We start from the raw sequence: 16,978 nt of genomic DNA, 5'->3' as shown, positions 1-16,978 counted from the left end.
AGGCGAAGATCAGAATTCCAATGTGAAACACTGGAAAAATCTCAGAGTCTCATAATTCACCTCTGTGAATCCCTAACAAATAAAAGGATTCCAAACTGGGACTTTAGGGTGTCAAAACATAAAAGTAGAAGCAACTGAGTTAAAGCTTCCATTTTTAAAATATCCTTTTCTTATGCTTTTAAGTATCTTTTTGTCAAACACAGATACCAAAAACAACATCTGCATTACTTTTGTCAAATCCTTCCATTAAATTTGGGAAGGAAAGAATTAGGAATAAGAAGACTACGAGCGTTTCAAGTATTTTAATGTACTTCTTTCCAGAGGTAAATTTGTACCACACAATTTACCTAAAGGGGATTTTTGTACGTCCTTCATTCCTTCTGCATAATCCGGAACAGAATCTTTCACTTTAGTTGTAGGCTGAGTGGGTTTTGAAGCAAAATCTTTAATAAATAAGGTGAATTTCATAAAATGTGTAGTCAATAATTCAAGACAAAAATATACAAGTTATTACCTTCAGATGAAGATCTTCTTCAGGAGACCCTAAAAAGCAAAAGGGACATATATAATCCACTAAATATAAATATGGCAAAGCCAACCAAACATCCATGCAGAGTTAATATCGAACTGAATCCTCACGCTTGCCTAGAATGGGATTACTTTAGGTTTTGCGGTGTTTTTTCTGGGTAGGACAGGACCATGACAAATATACTGACAAAAGACAGGAATATGGGTTTCATAACATATAAACTTAAGATTTAAAAAGTGAGATTATGTTTCAAATGACTATAACTAAAATAGAAAAGTGTTCCTATACCAGCGTGAACTTGCTGATTGATGAGAAATGTGATCATTCATCAGAAGCGCAAATCATGACCCTGACAGGATAAATGTGAAAGCCGATGGGAGAATGCCACAGCCTGTCTCCAAAGTACCCCTTCAGAATCATTTATGTTAAATACCACTGTACTACAAGTATTTATCATGTTCTTCAATTTGTCCTGTAACTTCGGAAGTACACACTTGTGATGACACTTCATTTGACGGTTTTAAGTTGAACAAATATGTTCCCTGACCACAAAGCAATCAAACTACAATTAAGGACAAAAGTATCTTTGGAAAATACTCAATTATTTGGAAACTGAGTTTAATAACACACATCTACATAACACTTGATCAAAGAGGTAATGAAAATAGAGATGAGAAAATATTGTGAACTGCATTAAAATGAAAATACAACATATCACAATTTGGGAAATGCAGCTATTTAAATAAACAGTACTTGAATAAAAAATTTTAGCACTGAATGTCTATATTAGAAGAGTCTCAAATTAATGATCTCCATGTCTACTTTAGGAACAAGAATAAAGAAAAGCAAATTTCCCAAGGCAAGCGGAGGCAAGGAAATAATAAACATTTGCTATAATCCGAATGTCTGTGTCCCCCCACCAAAGTCATATGCCGAAACCTAATGCAGAAGTCATGATACTAGGAGGTGGGGCTTTTGAAAGGTAATTAAGTCACGGGAGCCATACCTTCATGAATAAGATTAATGACCTTATATGAGAGACTCCAGAGAGCTCCTTCACCCCTTCTGCCATGTGAAGACACAGAGAAAAAGATGGCCTCTGTGAACCAGGAAGTCGTCCCTGACCAGACACCAGTTCTGCCAGGGCCTTGATCTTGGACTTTGCAGCCTCCAGAACTGTGAGAAATCCATCTCTTGTTTATAAGCTATCCAGTCTATGCTATTTTGTTACAGTGGGCTGAATGGAGCACAGCAAGAAAGATGAAACCAATAAAGCAGAAAAACCATAGGGAAAATCAATAAAAGGAAACACTTTGAGGGAATCAATAAAAGTGATAAACCTTTAGCCAGGTGGATCAGGAAAAAAGAAGATACAAATGAATAATTTCAGAAATGAGTAATATGATATTATACAGATTCTATAGATATCATATGAACCTTATGTGAATACACCAGACAAACTAGATAAAATCAGTAAATTCCTCAAAAAATCAAAATGAGCAAAGCTCAATCAAGAACAATAAATTATGTAATCCTAGCCCTCTGGGAGGCAGAGGCGGGTGGATCACTCGAGGTCAGGAGTTCGAGACCAGCCTGAGCGAGACCCCGTCTCCACTAAAAATAGAAAGAAATTATCTGGCCAACTAAAAAAATATATATAGAAAAAATTAGCCGGGCATGGTGGGACATGCCTGTAGTCCCAGCTACTCGGGAGGCTGAGGCAGTAGGATCGCTTAAGCCCAGGAGTTTGAGGTTGCTGTGAGCTAGGCTGATGCCACGGCACTCACTCTAGCCTGGGCAACGAAGTGAAACTCTGTCTCAAAAAAAAAAAAAAAAACAAAAGAACAATAGATTACCTAAATTACCCTCTAGCTACAAAAGAACCCAAAGTTGTAGCTGAAAACCTTCCTAGAGAGAAAACTCCAGGCCCAGATATCTACAGTGGTGAATTCTACCAAATATTTTAGAAAGATATAAGATAATTCTGCAAAAACTCTTCCCCCCAATTAAACATGAAATCTATGTACATGTGAACTCATTCTTAAATGCCAGCATTATCCCAAACCAAAATCAGAGATTGATATTCCAAAAAAGGAAAACTTCCTCATGAGCATGGATATAAAAATTCAACCACGTTTTATCCTCCAACAGGTGAATAAACTGTGGTACAGTCGTACAATGGAATATTACTCACCATTAAAAGGACATGAACTATCAAGCCATGAACGGATTTGAAGGAACTTTAAATGTGTATTAGCAACTGAATGAAGCCAATCTGAAAAGGCTACATACTTCGTATTTCATACTCCTATTTCAAGTACATGACATTCTGGAAAAGGTAACACTATGGATATAGTAAAAAAGATTATTGGTTGGGAAGGGCAGGAAAGGATAAACAGGTAGAGCACAGATGACTCCTAGTGCAGTGAAAATATGCTGTATAACACTATAAGGATGGATATACGTAATCATAACATTGTCCAAACCCATAGAATACACAACATCAGGAGGGGACCCTAAAGTATACTATGGACTTCGGGTGATCATGATGTGTCAATGTGGGTTCATGTAATTGTGACAGCTATACCTCTATGGTGAGGGATACTGATAATGGGGGAGGCTATGCATGTGTTGGGACAGAGGCATATGGAAAATCTCTGTATCTTCCTCTCAATTTTGCTGTGAACCTAAAACTGCTCTTAAACAAAAGTCTTTAAAAATTCTAAACAAACTTTTAGCAAATTGGATCCAGTGATATATTAAAAGGATAATACATGAGAAACAAATGTGGTTTATCCTAGGAATGCAGGGCTGGTTTAGCATTCAAAATTGACTGTCATTCACAAAATTAACAAAATAAAAGGGAAGAACTATATGATCATTTCAGTATATAGAGGTATTTGATAAAAATCAGCATTCATTTTTGATGAAAAAAATAAAACTCTCAGCTAACAAAGACTACAAAGGAACTTCTGGAACATGGTAAAGAGCATCTGTGATAAACTTATGGCCACTGTGTGCCATGGTGGAAAAGTGAATGCCTTCCCCATAAAATCAGGCACAACCAAGGAGTGTCTGTCTTCACTACTTTTCCTCAGCATCAAAGATGAAACAATAAAACAGAGACACAAGACTCTTCCCAGTGTGGTCGGGCAGGAGAGAAATAAAAGGCATCGAATGTTGGAAGAAGCAGCAAAACTGCCTTCATCCCCAGCCATGATAACATATTAGAGATGGGTAATCACCAGCCTGTGGGCCACCTTCTTGGTTTTCTCAGTAAAGTTTTATTGGAACTCATCCATGTTCATTAACTGATGTATTGTCCGTGGCTTTTCTCATACTTCAATGGCACAGCTGATTGGCTGCAACAGAGACCATTTTGCCACAACTCTAAAATATTTACTATCTTTAGTAAGAGAGTAGTTTGAGAAAGAAAAAGGTTGTCAATCATTGGTCTATATAGAAAATCTGACTCAATCTACCAAAAAACCTAATGGAACTAAAGAAGAGTTCAGAAAGGTTGGACGATACAAAATTAACATAGAGAAATCAATTGTATTTCTATGTAGTAGCAATAAACAATGAAATTGAAATTTTTTAAATATCATCTACTTCAGCAAAAAATTGAATACAGATAAGTCTGATAAAATATGGAAATACCTGGACACTAAAAACTGAAAAATATTATGAGAATATTAAATAGGACCTACATAAATGAAGAGATACATGTTTTTCAGGAGTGGAAACATTCATTATTGTTAAGATGTCAATTCTCCACAAATTAACCTATAGATTCAACACAACCCCAATCTAGTTTCCCAGCAGGCTAGCAGACTTTTGCATTGACAACGTGATTCTAAAATTAATGTGGAAATGCAAAGTATCTAGAATAGGCCACCTAACCCTGAAAAAAGAACAAAATTGGAGGGGTGATGGCAACAACTTTCATAAAATTACAATAAAGCAGTGCAATACTGGTACAGGATGAGTATCTTGTATCTAAAATGCTTGGGGCCAGAAGTGTTTTGAATTTTGGATTTTTTTCAGATTTGGGATTATTTGTATATACATAACTCAATATTTTAGGCATGGAACCCAGTCTAAACACAAAATGCACTTATATTTTCTGTGCCCTCTATAGACATAGCCTGAAGGTAATTTTATAGAATACTTTTGATAATTCTGTGCATGAAATGATGTTTATGTATATGAGGTCAGATGTGGAATTTTGCACTTGTGGTGTCATGTTGGCCATCAAAAAGTTTGAAATTTGGGAGTATTTCAGAGTTTGGATTTTGTATTAGGGATGCTCAACCCATGTAAAGAAAGTCAAATACAGGTGGTCCCCAATTTAGGATGGTTCAACTTATGTTTTTTTTTTTTTACTTTATGGTAGGTTTACTGGGGTATTACATGGATTTTTGGACTTACAATGTATTTATCAGAATGTAATGGCATTATAATTGGAGGACCATCTGTAAATCAATGGAACAAAATTGACAGTCCAAAAATATACCCACACAAATATACACAACTTATTTTTGACAAAGGCAAGATGGCAATGCAGTGGAGAAAAGGTAGACATTTCAACATATGGTAATGGAACAACTGGATATCCATATCTAGAAAATGAACTTGAAAACATCCTTCCCAACATATATAAAAATCAACTCAAAATGGATCATGGATATAAATGTAAGATCTAAAACTGTATGACTTCTAGACAAAAGCATAGGAGAAAAATCTTTGTAACCTTGTGCTAGGCAAAGATTTCTTATTAATAGACATGACACAAAAAGAAAAATCCAAACTGGAATAAACAGAAAAATTGGACTTCAACAAAATTAAAAACTTCTGCTGTCTAAAAGATAATATTAAGAGAATGAAAAGTCAAGCCACAACTGGGAAAAAGTCCTCGTGAAATACACAGCTAATAAAGGAATAGTATATAGACTATGTAAATAACTTTTACAACTCAACCAATAAGAAAACAAACAACCTAAATTTTTAAATGGCAAAAGATGTGAAAAGACAGTTCACCAAAGAAGATATACAGATGGCAAATAAGCCTGTGGGAAAATGCTCAACATTAGTACTCATCAGGGTGATGCACATTAAAAACCACAATGGTATGCACAATACACACCCATCAGAATGGCTACATATAAGAAACTTAAATTGTAAGTGCCAACACTAAGAGTTAGTGATGGATGATACAGAGCAAATGGAACTGCCATGTACTTCTGATGGGAGTGGAAAATGGTACAAAGACTTTGGAAAAATAATATACCAGTTTCTTAAAGGGGTACGAGAAGACTGTTGTCGGGGATGGGTATGTTAATTATCTTAATGATGGTGATGATTTTGTATGTGTAGAGAGATCTATGGCAAACTTATCAAATTGTACATTTTATATATGTGCAGTTTGTCGTACATCAGTTATACCTCACTAGAGCTACTTATTGCAGGAGCAGACATTGAAGCCTGTGGCTGGGACACAGAGACAAAGGATGTGGAATGATGCCAGATAACACTAGAGGACTGAGATCTTTAACCTTATAGCAATGAGAAGTGATAGCTGGGTTTTAAGCAAGGGAGTATCATGATGACATCTCAAATTATTAAAATATATAATCATGGTTGCTTAGGAGACCAAGATTTTGGCAGGTAGGGTAGCAGTAAAAACAGTTCTAGGGTCCTTGCAGTATTCCAACCGGGGGATAACCGTAACCTGACCTTGGGTAAAGGCGTAGGAGAGAAGCAGGGTCACAGAAACACTGGGAGTGCCCTTCACACTGAGAGTAGCAGAGTGCAGTTATCCTAGCTCTTTGGCTGAGAGGGTACCATATACACTAGTTCTCATTCTATTTTAACATAAAACATCTTTCCGAGATGAACATCAGTGGTCTATGGTGCCATGCTAAGCAATGTGTGCAGACGTTACTGTAGGATACATAAACAGGCCTTATATTTATGTAGTGATCTTACCTTCACAATCCTTCCCCAGTTGCTCAATTCACAATAGACATTTATCATAATTAGTGGAAGGAATCCCAGCATCCTCTGAAGCTGGTTTAACTGACTCAATGAAGTCATGAAAGTCATCCATATAATACATTTCTTCTTCTTTGACCTATTATTAAATAAATAACACTGTTTCAACATGCCCCCAAATATTTATAGCATATACTGAATAAAGTGCCTTCTTTTTATATGAGCACAAACACAGGTACTTCCTCAAAGAACAGATACCTTTGTCAACAGCTACTGCTTCTTAATCCCTTTTTCAAAGTAAATGTCTTTACAACAACACATTCTCTATTTTTCTACTTTACCTTTTATAACTTTTTTAACAGTAATACTTTTGATAATTTATTTTGACATTATCTTGTTCTTTTTCTTCGATGTATTCTTTGCAGGCCTAAAAGATATAAAGAATTCCTTTCAGGCATATGGTAAATTTGTAAAACACCAAGACTATCTAAAACTGTTTTTATATAAAATCTCTATTATTGTAATTTTGTTTCCTTTAATCATAAAGTTTACAGGTATTATTTTTTTCAGGTAATGTAAAATACAATAATTCACCACAACAGGGATTAAACTAAAAACAGAAAGAACAACATTAAGGGACAAATAAAATGTACTATTAATAATATAATAATTAAATTTAGATCAAACTTTCTGACAGTCAAAGCAACAGGAAAAACATAATGTTACGTGTATCATTTTATGGAAATATACCAGGATTTTTGTGTGTGTGATTGTCTGTTTCAATAAAAACAAGCTTTTACTGGCACCAAAACATACCTGGAAAGTAATACTTACATCCTTATATGGAGGAAACCCTATTTAATGATGATATTAGTTTGCTTTATCAGGACTTGCTATGAAAATAATATGCATTATTCTAAGTGCATTATTCTAAGCACACACGTTATTCCAAGTGTGTTAAACTGATTTTAATCCTCAAACAATTTGGTGAGGTAGGTAACATGTTAAATATTTTATGAAGGAAGAAATTAGGCATAGAAAGGCCAAGTACCTTGGCAAGCCCACACAGCTAGTTAATAGCAGACCACCACTGAAACCCAAGAATCCTGGCTCCAAAGCATGTGGTTCAACATATGCTGTGAAAATAGTATTTATTTTCAGATGCTTTTAAGTGATATGATAACAGATGAATCAATATTATCATCCCATTTCTGGATATAATGATAATAATTTCCACGCCTTGTAAATATTTTTTAAAATAAATACAGCTTATACCTAGGAAATTTGGGGAACCTACTTTTAATACAGTTAAGTATAATTACTACAGTGAATAGTTTTCTAAAGAAATTCATCTATTCAACTGTTTATTCCTGCATTTAACAAATATTTATTGGGCACATAATACATGCCAATGACAGTGTTGGTACAGAAAAACATGGCTTTATGTTTTACTTTAAAACATTATAATCCAAACATAATAATCCATGATGGATTGTCAAGTTTGCTTTTCTGTTATACATCAACAAAATCCTTCCCTTCAGCCCAGAATCTGAACAACTATTAAGCTGATACATCTGATAGTTTAGAGGACCTTACCAGATCATATCTATTCATGATACTACTGGAAAAGATACGGTATTACCAATATATGCACAATCACCAAGGAATGTTCAAACTCTATTCACTATGGCCTAAGTGTCTGCATGTTTATCAGTACATAATGTTTTAAAAATTTATGTATGATAGCTTCACTTTTAGGTCATCATTAGCATGTCCAATTACATTAGAATATTCCATTTCGGAACCAATTCAGAATGAACCTCCTACCCGAAGACTGCACAAGAATAGAGGTTCTAAAGATAATTGGGTTAACACTATGGTGCTCACGTGGTAGTAATATTCTCCAGGGATTAGCAATTTGGTGGGGGATAAACTCACAACTAATGAACACGGTGAGCATTGTAGAGGGGAAGGACATGCCTCTAATCCGTGCTTGGGTGAGGCAAAGACATAAAATGTAACCAAAACATTTGTACCCTCATAATATCCTGAAATAAAATTTTTTAAAAAAGAAAATAAATAAATAAATAAATAAATTCTCTATCCAGGCCAAAAATAAATAAATAAAGACAATTAGTTTAAATCTTTAGAATATAACGCATTAAGTTTTCTAATGCTTAGACATGTAAACAACATTAAATTTCATAAACGCTTCCTTCTCTACTGAACCACTTCTCAACATGATACAAACATACTATAAAAGCTTCTAAGTTAAAAAAAAAAACTCCTTGAACCCCACATTCTTCTTCAGTTATCACCCGTTGCTCTATTGCCCTTCCCAGCAGAAGTTCTCTCAAGAATTGTCTACGCTCATCCACTACAGTCAGGGTTCCATGGTGACCATTTACTGAAACTGCTCCTTGTGCAAGTCATTTGTCCCCATCTTCATCAATCATTCAGCAGCATTGATGTAGCTGAGTATTCTCTAGCTTAGGCAGACTACACTATTCTATTCCAGAAAAAATAATCACTGCTAACATTCCTTCACAGGGAATGTTCATCCTGATCTATTTCATGTAAACTGCTGTCATCATTCATTTGTGGCAGACCATCACTTTCACTTAGTCATTTGGCCTTCTCAAACACTGGTGTCATCACAGATTCTGTTGAGGTCCACTTTCCATTTTCATTTTTCTTGACTTCCTTCTTGTGCCAGGCAGGACCACTAGTTTTCTCCTTGTGCCAGGCAGGACCACTACTTTTTACTTTTTAACTAATTTTGTTGACCCCTGACCTACCCTGAAAGATAATAGAGCATAAAAGACAGTTGTTCTTATCTGTACTTTAAATTATGTGTATACGTGTATATGCATGTCTGTCTGCATGTACTGGGATCAACCCGGCATATCTTTAACTACTTGAATCTGTTTGGACTGTCTGTTGCAGGTAGCAGAAAACCCAGTCCAAACAGGCTTAAATGAAAAAGAGCATCAGTTAGGTCATACCACTAAAAAAATCCTGGCCTAGGGTCAGGGTCCATCTCCTAGTTCTGCCTCCTCTGTGTTAGTTCCAAGACTGAGCTCATCATGGACAGACTTAACTTCTTCCTGCACATGGCTCTGCTCAAGCCCAAGCCTGGGGTTGTCTCCTTGATCTGTGTGTGCTGGCTCTGGGCATCTCTGAGCCAAGGCAGCTGGGAAATTCTGGGGTGGAGTCATCTTCATCTGTATCCCAGCGACCTAGAGTTGCTTCCTCTAAAGCAAAATTTAAGAATTGTTGCCACAGGAAAAGAATGAACATTGAGTGGCAAAGTAAGAAAACTGACGGCCTTTGTTTCCAGTCTTTCTCTGACTACACAGAGCCATTCTCCAAGGCAGAGGGCAAGATTCTCACACAAAAATGCAGGGGCAAGCAGCTCTTTTTGCCATTTTATTTGGAAGGCTTTGTCTCCCTCATGTTGGGGCTGTCACTGTCAGAATCCCAGTGGCCAGTTGATTCATTAATCTGTTCCGGTAGGAGAACATTGCCTGAGCATCTGCTTTGTTAGGCTTTCTGGTGACACTGGATTTGAGACTCTTTTTAACAGAGGGAGAGTAAAATATTACCAAGTTACTGAAAACAAATGAAACATAGGGATCTCAGTGGATGTCATCAATGCAGCTCGCTTTAAAGCCATTTTGCATTATTGACATCAGATACGTGTAATACACACTCATACACAGAGCACTGTATAGCACAACGATAGGAAAGGTGTGGTGAAAAGTGCATATTGGATCAAGTTAGGGGCTGTGCTGTTTGTCAGTCCTCCGACCTGTCCTCCAGGCCTTCCACATTATCTCTTCATATACTCTTTGTTAACTGTTCATTTTTCCTATACTCCCTGCCACTCACTGAGGGATATGGTCCGATAATGTGAACACAAAGTAGGATAAATAAAAACAACACACTTAGGGTATCTTAGTCATACTGCAGGAAACTAAAGACAAACAGAAAATCTTAAAGGAAAACGAAAACTTACACACACAGAAGCAAAGGTATGAAGAGTTCTCATCAAAGACTATGCAAGCAAGAATAGAGTAGGCTGAACTACATAAAGTTCTGAAATTCCCCTTCAAAGCCTAGAATTCCATATCTAGAAAACATTTCCTTCCAAAGGGAAGGAGAGAGTGCCACCAGTAATATGGTGGCGGAGGAGGTCCCCAGCCCTAGTTCCCTCACAGAAACACCAACTGAGTGAGTACCCATAGATGGGAGCACCTTTGTGAGAATCGGGGAGCCGAGGCGAGTGGTAGCAGAACACAAATGGAGCACAAAACTCCATCAAAAAACTTGATCATGGTTTTACTTTTCCTGTGTTGCCTGTCCCCTTAAGATGACCCAATCCCTTTGGCCCTTGATTTGTCAAGTAGGGGAAAGCAAGACAGAGGCTGATGTTCAACTTTCCCAGGATTTGGGGGCACTACCTCAGAGCCTACTTCTGTCTTGCCTCATGTGGAACAGGTGGGGAATTGGCATGGCTAGACCACCTGGGGACAGCTAGAAATAGGGAAAAGGGACAGGGGCTCACAGTGACTGGTGTGCAGATCTTAGCAGTAGCCCCATACCTTCATCAGTGGTCTCACCAAACAAAGACCCTCTCTAAGGGCCTTGATAGATGGAGGAAACAATAAACCAACCTTTCTTGACCATGGAGCTCCTCCAAATGGCCCCATCCAACTGCAGAATCCAATAAATGGCCCCATCCAGCCAGAGGGTCCAGCCAGCATCCCTCGGAAAAACTGCAGAGCCCAGCCACAAATCCTACCCTGCTCAGGAGCCTGAGCAGCAGCTCCACCAAAGCTCAGAGCACCAGCAGCATGCCCCACTCACCCACAGACGCTGCCATCTGACCCAGGGCGTCAGCCTAGCTCACAGCAACCTCAAACTCCTGGGCTTAAGTGATCCTACTGCCTCAGCCTCCCGAGTAGCTGGGACTACAGGCATGCGCCACCGTGCCCGGCTAATTTTTTCTATATATACTTTTAGTTGTCCAGATAATTTATTTCTATTTTTAGTAGAGACGGGGTCTTGCTCAGGCTGGTCTCAAACTCCTGACTTCGAGCTATCCACCCGCCTCGGCCTTCCAGAGGGCTAGGATTACAGGCATGAGCCACCGCGCCCGGCAGAAGCCAATCTTTAAACACTGGGATAAGTGATTACTTTCTGAAATATGAGACACCAATGAAAGGATACAAAGGTCAGGAAGAATAAAGGAAACTTAAAACCACCCAAAGAAACTAATAAACTTCCACTATGAATTGAAGAACTATAAGCTGCCTCAGCAAGAATTCAAAATACTTATTTTAAATAAGCTCAGTGAACTTCAAGAGATCACAGACACGAAACCAAACAAAATCAGGAAAACAATACATGAACAAAATTGGATGTTCAACAGTAAAAAATAAACTACTAAAAACAGATATCCTAGAGCTCAAAAATATAATGACTGAATTGAAAATTTCAATATAGATCTTCAACAGCAGACTCAATCAAACAAAAGGAACACTTAGTGAATTTAAAGACAAGTCATTTGAAATTATCCAATCAAAGAAGCACAGAGAATCAAAGAATAAAATTAAAGAATGCCTAGGTGAATATGGGACACCATCAAGTGAAACCACATGACACCAATACATATTATGACATTTCCAGATGACAAAGGGAAGAATAAAGAGGCAGAGAGTCTATTTAAGGAAATAATGACTCAAAACTTAACAAAACTGGAGATGGAAATGGACATCCAGATTCATGAAACCAAAAACCGTCTACACATGTGAAACCTGAATAGGTCTACACCAAGACCCATTATAACTAATTTGTCAAAAGTCCAAGACAAAGAGAAATTTTTTTTTTTTTTTTTTGAGACAGAGTCTCACTTTGTTGCCTGGGCTAGAGTGAGTGCCGTGGCGTCAGCCTAGCTCACAGCAACCTCAAACTCCTGGGCTCAAGCAATCCTACTGCCTCAGCCTCCCGAGTAGCTGGGACTACAGGCATGCGCCACCATGCCTGGCTAATTTTTTCTATATATACTTTTTTTTTTTTAGTTGTCCAGATAATTTATTTCTATTTCTAGTAGAGACGGGGTCTCGCTCAGGCTGGTCTTGAACTCCTGACCTCGAGCGATCCACCCGCCTCGGCCTCCCAGAGGGCTAGGATTACAGGCGTGAGCCACCGCGCCCGGCCAGACAAAGAGAAATTTGGAAAGCAGCAGGAGAAAAGTAACTTGCCATATACAAGAGAACTTTCATAAAACTAGCTATGGGTCTCTCAGCACAAACCTTGCAAGCTAGGAGAGAGTGGGATAATAAATTCAAGTATTGAATTTAGTCTGGCAACCAAGGATACTATACCTGTCAAAATAATCCTTCAAAAATAAAGGAGTGATAAAATCTGTGCCAGATAAACAAACACTTAGGGAATTGGTTACCATTAGACCTGCTTTCCAAAAAGTGCTGAAGGGAGGTCTTCTAGTTGAAATTTAAAAAAAGGTAGTAAATAACAACACAAAAGCTTATTAAGGTACAAATTTCACTGATAAAGATAAATATGTGGGCTGGGCGTGGTGGCTCATGCCTGTAATCCTAGCAGTCTGGGAGGCCGAGGCAGTAGGATTGTTTGAGCTCAGGAGTTCAAAACTAGCCTGAGCAAGAGCAAGACCCTGTCTCTACTGAAAAAATAGAAAGGAATTATATGGACAACTAAAAATATATATAGAAAAAATCAGCCAGGCATGGTGGCACATGCCTGTAGTCCCAGCTACTCGGGAGGCTGAGGCAGAAGGATCGCTTGAGCCCAGGAGTTTGAGGTTGCTGTGAGCTAGGCTGACGCCACGGCACTCTAGCCTGGGCAACAGAGTGAGACCTTGTCTCAAAAAAAAAAAAAAAAAAGATAAATATGTGGACAAACACAGAATATCATAATACTTTAATGGTTATGCATAAATCACTTTTAACGCTATAACAGTTAAAAGAAACAAGTATTAAGAATAACTATAACTCCCCAAACTTGTTCGTGAATACACAATATAAAAAGAAAGAAACTCTGACATCAATAATATAAAGTATGGGGAAGGGAGTAAAACTGTGTAGCTTTTGTATGACACTGAGGTTAAGTATTTATCAGCTTCAAATAGACTATTATAAGATTTTGATGCAAGACTCATAGTAACCACAAAGAAGAAAGCCTATAGTAGATATACAAACATAAAGAGAAAAGAATCAAAGCATATATCGCTTAAACATTCATTAAGCCAGAAGGAAAGACAAAGGTGGAATAAAAGTAGAAAACAATAACAAAAGGAAATCAGGAAAAATCACAAATGCATGGAAATTAAACAATATACTCTTGAGCAACCACTGGGTCAAAGAAAAAATTAAAAGAAAATTTACAAAATATCTTTAGACAAACAAAAGGAAAATAATACATACCAAAACTTGTGGGATTCAGCAAAAGCAGTACTAAGAGGGAAGTTTATAATGATAATAGCCTACATCAAAAAAGAAGAAAGATCCTAAGTAAACAACTGAAATTTACCCTTCAAGGAACAAAAAAAGAAAAAGAAAAATTAAACCTAAAGTTATTAGGAGGAAGATAATAATATAAATCAGAGCAGAAAAATAGAGATTAGGAAAACAATAGAAAAAACTGGCAAAACTAAGAATTGTTTTTTTGAAAAGATAAAGAGAATTGGCAAGCACTTAGCTAGACTAAGAAAAAATAGAAAAGACTCAATATCAGAAATGAATGAGGGAGAATTAAAACAAATGGCACTGAAATAAAAGAAGATCATATGAAACTATTGTGAATAATAATATATTCACAAATTCAACAACTTAGATGAAATGGATAACTTAATAGAAACACACAACCTACCTAGACTAAGACAAAATTGAAAGCTTGAATAGATTAATAACAAAGAGATTGGATCAATAAAATAAAACCTCCAAAGAAAAGCTCAGAACTAAATGTCTACATAGGTGAATTTTACTCAACATTTAAATAAGAATTAATACTAATCCTTCTTAAATTCTTCCAAAAAATAAAAAAGGAACATTTCCAAACCCCTTTTATAAAGCCATCATATCCATGACACCAAAGCCAGAAAAAGACACCACAAGAACAAACCTATAGGCCAGTATCTCAAATGAATATAGATTCAAATCCCTCAACAAAATATTAGCAAACTGAATTCAACAGCACATTAAAAGGACCATACACCACAAAAAAGTGGGAATCATCTCTGGGATGCCAGGATAGTTAAACATATCCAATCAAGCAATGTGATACTCCATATTAATGGAATTGACAAAAACTACATGGTCATCTTAATAGATACAGAAAAAGCATTTGACAAAATTCAACACCATTTTTTCATTAAAACACTCAACAACCTAGAAATAGAGGAACTCAACCCAATAAAGGTCATATATAAAGTGCCCACAGCTAACCACATTCAATGATGAAAAACTGAAAACATTTCCTCTAGGATCTGAAACAAATCAAGGATGTCCTCTCTCACCATTTCTGTCATCATAGTGTCAGAAGTTCTAGCCAGAGCAATTGGGCAAGAAGAAGAAATAAAACACATCAGAATTGGAAAGGAAGAAGTAAAACTGTCTCTATTTGCAGATGAAAAGATCTTATACATAGAAAACCCTAAGGCCTTCACAAAAAGACTGTTAGAACCAATAAACAAATTCAGCAGCTTTGAAGTATACAAAACCAATATCCAAAAATCAGTTGCAGGCTGGGCCTGGTGGCTCAGGCCTGTAATCCTAGCACTCTGGGAGGCCAAGGCAGGAGGACCATTTGAGCTCAGGAGTTCAAGGTCAGCCTGAGCAAGAGTGAGACCCTGTCTCTACTGGAAAAAAACAAAACAAAACAAAAAAAAACATAGAAAGAAATTAGCTGGACAGCTAAAAACATATATAGAAAAAATTAGCCGGGCATGGTGGCACATGCCTACAGTCCCAGCTACTCAGGAGGCTGAGGCAGTAGGATTGCTTGAGCCCAGGAGTTTGAGGTTGTTGTGAGCCAGGCTGACACCATGGCACTCTAGCCTGGGCAACAGAGTGAGACTCTGTCTCAAAAAAAAACAAAAAATCAGTTGCATTTCTTCACACCAACAATAAACTATCCTCCCCCAAAATTAAGAAAGCAATCTGGCTTACAATAGCACACACACAAAACAATATTTACGAAGAAACCTAACCAAGGAGATGAAAGGCCTATATACTGAAAACTATAAAACACTAATGAAAGAAATTAAAGCCAACACAAACAAATGGAAAGGCATTCTGTATTCATAGATTGCAAGAATTAATATTGTTAAAATGTCTAAACAACCCAAAGCCACCTACAGATTCAACGCATTTCGCATTAAAATCCCAAAGACTTTTTTTTTTTACAGAAATAGAAAAAACTATCTTAAAATTTGTATGGAACCACAAAAGACTCTGAATAGCCAAAGCAATCTTGAATAAAAAGAGAACAAAGCTGTAGGCATCATGCTGCCTGATTTCAAAATATATTACACAACTACAGTAATTAAAACAGTATGGTAGTGGCATAAAAACAGGCATATAGACCAATGGAACAGAATAGAAGGCCCCCAAATAAATCTACTTATCTATAGACAACTGGTGTACAACAAGGGTGACAAGAACACACAATGGGGGAGATGGAGGAAACTTATATCCATGGCAGGAGTTGAGATCTCCACCGTGTCTTCCATTCGCTTCCTTCGCCAGCATTGTAGCCCGCCCCTGAAACTGAGCCCGATGGCAGAGACCGCGGAGGCCCCAGCGCAGGGGGAGCCGGAAGACAGCCAGGAGAACAGCGCTATCTCCTGGGAGTGGACAGAGTGAAAGGCTACAGGACGGCGCCCCCAGCACACCCCTTCCTTCCTGCAGATGGCGGGATGTCCAAGGACAACGCCAACCATTTCACCCTGCTTGGGAAAACTGACCCCATGCGAACTCTCGGTACCATCCAGAAGGCCGCTGGGGACATTTGTGACAGCCTCTCGGGCCACAAAGTTACGGACCACCCCCTGTGCGAGGAGTGCACGCACAGGCTTCTAGAGCAGCTGGACACCCAGCTCTTTCTCACTGACCTTGGCTGTCTGGAGAGCGGGGAGCTGGCGGGCGAGGACGAGAGGGACGCGCTGCGGACGGCGCTGCGGGGCCTGGAGCAGGAGGAGGCCAGGCCGGCCCGGGAGCTGGAGGACGCGGACAGGGACCAGGCGAAGGCGGCGGCGGGTCTCCAGGCAGCCCAGGCCGAGAGCGCGGAGCTGGAGCAGCAGGAGCGGCAGCACCACAGGGACTACAGTGCGCTCAAGTGGCACCAGGTGGAGCTGCTTGATGAGCTGGGGAGCTTGGAGAACCGGCTGCGGCGCGCCCGGGCCCAGCTGCACCG

The 16,978-nt window shown here is 38.3% G+C and overlaps 1 long non-coding RNA gene across 1 annotated transcript; it reads right to left on the bottom strand.

Annotated features, from left to right (window-relative positions):
• Positions 1 to 354: 354 nt before the first annotated feature.
• On the bottom strand, positions 355 to 6,639 carry LOC123646070. Its single transcript, XR_006737784.1, has 3 exons — positions 6,518 to 6,639; positions 515 to 543; positions 355 to 420 (listed from the first exon to the last, which is right to left on the bottom strand). It is a non-coding gene; the product is annotated as an uncharacterized LOC123646070 (long non-coding RNA).
• Positions 6,640 to 16,978: the final 10,339 nt, after the last annotated feature.

This window comes from Lemur catta, chromosome 10 (assembly GCF_020740605.2).
Source record: "Lemur catta isolate mLemCat1 chromosome 10, mLemCat1.pri, whole genome shotgun sequence".
In the NCBI taxonomy this organism is placed as follows: domain Eukaryota; kingdom Metazoa; phylum Chordata; class Mammalia; order Primates; family Lemuridae; genus Lemur; species Lemur catta.
Note: the sequence above shows the minus strand (reverse complement) of the source record. Positions and strands in the feature narration are given on the sequence as shown.